This window comes from Fukomys damarensis, unplaced genomic scaffold (genome assembly GCF_012274545.1).
Source record: "Fukomys damarensis isolate Sample0158 unplaced genomic scaffold, DMR_v1.0_HiC HiC_scaffold_27, whole genome shotgun sequence".
Lineage (NCBI taxonomy): Eukaryota > Metazoa > Chordata > Mammalia > Rodentia > Bathyergidae > Fukomys > Fukomys damarensis.
Window position 1 is genome coordinate 20,381,042 of NW_022900939.1, and position 6,367 is coordinate 20,387,408.

Below are 6,367 nucleotides of genomic sequence, written 5' to 3' on the forward strand. Positions count from 1 at the left end.
CCTATATAAGTCTAATTCCTTTCCCAGTTAGCTGCTGATCTCTCTCTCTCTCTCTCTCTCTCACTCAATGTTAGCCCATTTACACATGAAATCTCTCCCAGCTATCTGCTGCTATTTCCCTTTCCCAGTGTTGCTCATCCACACATAGCTGTAATAAACTCAGTTCTTCCTAGCTAGCTGCTGAAATCTACCCGATTTCAGTCTCTACTCACTGGCGTAAATCTTTTTCTCAAAGCCTGTCTCCAAGTGAGTGATTTCACACATGTTATTTATAACAGGTACTACAATATATAAAGAAAAGTTTATTTGGCTCAGGATCCTGGTGGCTGAAAGTCCAAAGAGCAGGTCAGAACATGGCAAAGAAGCAGTAAAGGCAGCACGTGGGGTGGCCTTGCTTTATAGCAACTTGCTTTTGCTGACCAACCCACACCTCCACACTGGCGTTCACCCCTCACCAGGGCAGAGCCCCCATGACCTTCCGCCAGGCCCCATCTCCTAAGGCTCCACCACCCTACACTGCCACCCTGGGGACCACACCAGCACGTGAACCTTTGGAGATAAAGCACACGCGACCATAGCCGGGTCCTCTTAGAGGCTGCCACACACAAGACCCAGCAAGCAGGACCTGTGCTGATCTTCCTCCCCCCGCCCCATGAGATTAGATTGTCTCCCTGAGCAAGTCTCACATGTTCTCCTTGGGGGGCTATCAAGTTGCAAATGAGGAAACTGAGGCTGGAGGGGCAGTGACACCCTCTCCCCGGGCTGTATCACCCAATGGGATGGAGACACTGTGTCCCCACACAGCCTGGCCCGTCACCTACTGAGTCAATGAGCACAGCACCCACCTAGGGAAAAGTGAAGCTGAAAGCGAAGACGCGCCAGGCAGGCAGGACCCCAGGACCGCATCGTGGAAACTGCTCCTCTTCGGAAGAGTGAAACAGCTCACATGAAGCACCCAGGCAGTGTGTGACTCGATTTGTGTTGTAGAGCACAACAGGTATCCTTGCACAGAAATTCCACGCCTGTCCCTCCCCAGGCTCGAAAAGAGACCAGGACATTCACAAGGGACCTGTCCTAGTTTATTTATTTATTTATTTATTGGTTTTTTGAGACGGAGTCTCACTATGTAATTCAGTCTGGCCTTGAACTCTCTATGGAGCCCACACTGGCCTCAAACTTGTAGTGATCCCCCTGCTTCAGCCTCCCAAGCCCTGGAATTACAGATGGGAGCCTCCACAGCCGCTACGGTCCTCTTCTATTCAGGCCCTCCTCACCCGACACTGAACCCAACCAGGAGCTGACCCACCTGGCACAGCTGCACTTTCCAAGGTGGCATTGGTCCATCCTGTCCTTTGGAGCCTGCAGTGGAGAAAGATGTCCTCTTGCCGGGGACACTAACTTTGTCTCCGCCCCAGGGTCACCTCACGTCCTGCCAGGTCGGCTGCCAGAGCATGACTGTGAGCTTTTGCTCCCAGGTCCTTGGAGACTGCATTAAATGGACTGGAATGCCAGAAGGGCAGCCTCCCACCCCGCCCCGCCCTGCCCCACCCCGACGCATTGCTTTGGGTTAGGTGCTCATATCTGCTGTGGCTCACTGTCTCCGTCTGGGTTCCCTCTTTGTGTCGTAAGACTCAAAGTCTCACCTCCACTCCACGGAGCATGAACAGCTGAAAAGGCCTCCATGATGTTGGGTCCTAAAACCCAGCGAGGCTCCAGGAGCTCGACGGAGAAACAAGAGTCACCCAGGAAGGAACACACCAGGCTAGATGGTAAACAGACCTTTATTAGTCTGGCCAGACGGCACTCAGAACCAAGTAGCTGGCTCAGAGAGGCACCAACTCAGGGGCTGAGGTCCTTTTTATAGACGGGGGGTAAAAAGGGGGGTTAACATTGTAAGCTTGAAGTCAGGGGACAAAGTTCTGCTGACTTGAGTTGGTGGTCAGTGTACTCGGCAGTCACACATTGATAATTAACAGATACATATAGGATGGTTCAAAGGCCACCAAGACATTCAGGATGAGCAAACAGTTTGAGAATTAACTTGGGGTCTCTATGTTTTTCATAGTATTCTATGTCTAGAACCACTAACTCACATGTTGATCAGGATCCAGACTTCAAACAGTAGAAGATTGCCTTACATTCTTAAACCAGGGTTTAAACAAAGGTCAGGGCTATGGCTACAATGGGAGGTGGTTAGAGCACTGCCTCCTAGGCCCTTTGTCATTTAGCATGGTGTAAGAGCCTGACTGAACCAGAGCGATTCCATGTTGACCAGCAAACGACCTACAGACTGTCGCTCCCCCCCATCCCTTATAGGATAACTAATGATTAATTGTGAATTGTTAGATAACTGCTTTGAAGTAGCTGGGAAACTAAATGGAAACTGTAGTGAACACAGAGACCCAACACAAACCACGCCACTCCTTACTTGCCTGTAGTTGAATGTTCTGAACATTATAATCTAAGTTGTAAATGGAATAATGGATAATCGATCTGCTGATCATTAGTACGTGACGGTCAAGTATATGCTTGATGACCACTAGCTCAGATCAACTGATTCTTTGCCTTTGTCCTCTTCCTGTAAGTTTTAAGTGTAACCCCCCACCCCTTAGCCCTATATAAAATTGCCTCTGTTTCTGAAGTAGCCGCCTCTCTGAGCTACTTGGCTTGGGGAGTGCAGTCTGGCTAGACTAATAAAGGTCTATTTGCCAACTTGTCTGGTGTGTTCCTTCCTGGGTGACTCTCGCTGTCCGACAAGCTCCTGGAGCCTCACTGAGCTTCTGAGCCCCGCATCGTGGAAGCCTCTTGGCTGTTCACGGTCCAGGAGTAAAAGTGAGACTTAAGTCTTACAATGGGCTTGTAATTTAAGTCTCACAGTGTCACACAAGAATAGCAACAGGACCCTCTTGGTGAGGCTACTGGGGATGGGACTTTAAATAAGGAGGCATCAGCCCTGCAGCTCAGGGAGTGTCACCTAAGATGGAGAAAGCCGGGGATCCAGGGAGGCGCTGTCCCCTGCAGGGACCTGGCAGAAAAGGGAGCATTCACCACCTAGGGCACAGCCTAGGCCGCCTGAGGTCAGGCGCCCTCTGCCTGCTCATTGACCACATTTCCTCCCTGCTGCATCAGGGCTGCCTGAGCACAGAACGGCGGACCTGGTTTCCTGTTTAGCTGCCTAAGCGGTGGGCATGCGCCTCCCCAGTTCTCGGGTGAGGTAGCTTTATGAGTTTTAAGCACTCACTCATTCATCTATGCTTGCATTTTTCTCAGTGCTGTGGATCAAACCTAGTGACTCAAGCATGCTAGGCAAGTCCTCTACCCCTGAGCCACACCCCCAACCCTTTTTATAATGTTGAGACAAGCTCTCACTAAGTTGTCCGGGCTGGACTCAAACACGAGCATCTGCTGAGCACCTCCTACACACCACAACTATCCTAGACACGACTGAATAACAGCAAAAGGTGCTCACTGGAACAGTTTCAAATGATTTCTAAAATCACATGGAAATCATACCTGGTAGTACACGCCTACAGTCCCTGTACTAGGGAGGCTGAAGCAGGAAGATCACTGAGTTTGAAGCTGTCCTGGGCTACAGGGTGAGATCTTGTCTCAACAACAACAAAAACCACATGGAAGAAACAAACACCACCAAATCTCATGGTCAAGTGGGCGAGGCATGGATGGGCCCAAGTCACACCCTGCCAGCAACCTCGGTCTTGTGGAGCCTCTGTTTTTGTATCCATAAAATGGGACGTGCAGACAGGCATAACAGGGCCTCAGCCCCAGGTCATGGTCTCCAATTCCTTCCTTGAACACTCATCTCTGGGAGAAAAATAATGAGCTGTTTTAAATTGGGAACATTCTCTAGTCCCACACTTCAGCCTAAAACTATCACCAAGAGCAGCCCAGCAGTTATCTCCCTGTGGCATTCAGGGAAATTCAGAGAGGTCATCTCTCTGTCTGTGGTCACACAGCAAGTGAGAGCCCAGCAGACCCCAAACCTGGCCTGAGCCTGCAAGCAGAGCACGGAGGCTGGGCCCGGAGCCCAAGGCTGGGCGCCTGCACAGAGTCCCTGGTCCCCGCCCTGGGGACCGACCCCTGGAAAAGCCAGATGCTTCCCAGGGCAGGCTGGGCTGTGCTTTCTATTTTGAGTTCTCCTACCCATGACACAAGCAGCAGGAATGTGGGGAGCCCCGGGTGGCATGTTATGTTGGGAAACGCTTTGCTTGGTGGAGGCAGCCAAGGGGGCGGGTGGGCAGGAGGACCCAGGCAGAGGCGGGGCTGTGGGAGAGCAGGATGCCTCAGGCTGACTCCGAAGCAGCCAGGTCAAACGGGCCCACGCACAAACGCATCTCCTGGGGTACTGAGTGCCCGGGATACACAGGAGCATGAGATGCGTGCTGGGGGAGAGGCCAGAAGGGCACCAGGGAGTCAGGAAGCAAGCAGTGATGGCAGGGTGGCCAAAAAAGTGTCTTTCGGCTGCCGGCAACCAGAGTCATTCCCCAATCCCTGAGAGGCTTAGAGGAGCATCGGGGGCTCCACAGAGGGCTCCCCACCCCTCTTGGGGTGTTTTCTCCACTCCCATGCAATGCGGGCTGCTCCTAGGGCATGAACCTCCCCGGAGAGGGGCACCCTCCATGTCCTGTCGGCTTGTCTGGGATGGGACCCATGAGGGACCGCACAGCACGCTCAAGCCTTTGCCACATGCCCTGTTTACAGCACTCCCTGTGTGCCCAGCCCCGGGCACCGCCAAGAACCCACAGCCCTTCACTCGTGGAAGATTGGGTCCCCTCCTGGGGATTGAGAAAGGCACTTCAGTACACAGAGAAATAAAAAGCACAAACTAAGCCAGGAGTAGAGGCCCACACCTCAATTCCCCGTGTCAGCTCTCACCGTCTCAGGGTCGGCTCTACAGATTTCCTGCTGCAGAAAGAGGACTCAGGAGTCCGGCAGGCACACCCAACCCTCTGGTCTGGAAAGCCCGGAGTGTGTGGGAATTCAGTCCTGCTCACCCTCTCAGCTGGACACACTTGAAGAGTGTGCAACTGTGGAGCTCAAACTGACTCCACTTTGAAAAAGTTACTCCATTCTGTGATCAGGCCACCGCCCAGTTACTGGAAAAAGCCCCTCCCATTGTAGCCATAGCCCTGACCTTTGTTCTAACCCTGGTTTAAGAATGTAAGGCAATCTTGTACTGTTTAAAGTCCAGAACCTGATTAACATATAAGTTAAATGGTTCTATATTATGAAAAACATAGAGACCCCAAGTTAATTGTTGAACCCTTTGCTCATCCTGAATGTCTTGGTGGCCTTTGAACCATCCTATAGGTATCTGTTAATTATCAATGTGTGACTGCCGAGTACGTGAATGCTGACCACCAACTCAAGTCAGCAGACCTTTGTCCCCTGCCTGCATTTTCAAAATGTTAACCAATCAGGCACTGACCCGTCTAAAAAGCCCCTAGTTCTGCTTCGCTGATAAAAAGCTTGTCTGAAACCTGGTACGGGGCTCTCCGTACAAAACCGCTAACGTCGGTGAGGTCCGGGAGTCCAGGTTTGAGCTTGCAATAAACTCCTCGTGTGATTGCATCGGACTCGACTCCTTGGTGGTCTTTGGGGATATTGCGATCTGGGCACAACACAACCCAGCAACAGGACACAGAGGTCCCGCTTGCAGCTCTATGCACAGGGCCTCTATAGTCTGCAACAGGGGCCTGGAAAGGCACAGCCCCCCAAATGTGTCTTGCTATGCTCTTTAGTTTCTAGTAAAAGAGCAGCTCCCTGGGGGCTATCATCAATGCTTTTGCTTTTTAAATATACGTCCCTGCTCTTTTTTGGTAAGTGAGTTTGGGGGATGATGGGTCAGTGGCACTATAGCATATTGATTTCCCAAATTTCCCCAACAAACAAGTGGGATAACCAAGGAGCAGGAGACACAGGGTGCAGGACACATGGGGACACATTCATGGTCTCTTCGAGTATGAGCGTGAGGCTGAGGCAGGAGGATCAAACTTCAAGCTCACCCTGGGCAAAATATCTGAAAATAAAAAAGGGCTGGAGTTGGCACTCAGGGGTAGAATGGCCCTTAGTTTGATCACCAGTACTGAAGAAAACAAGAAGAAGAAGTGGGGGGAGAAGGAAGCTACTAGAATTTATTATAGTAGTGTAAATCAAAATTAGAAAATCTCAGAAATGAAGAAATTGGAGAAAAAAATTTGAAAAGTGACGAATTTAGGAATTTCAACAAAAGAGGAAACACATTAAGAACTGAAGATTAAAGTGAGAAGGAACATAAGGAAATGAGTACCTCAAATTATGCTTAAGAGAAATAAACTACATGGGCCAGGGGTTTAGCTCAGTGGCATCG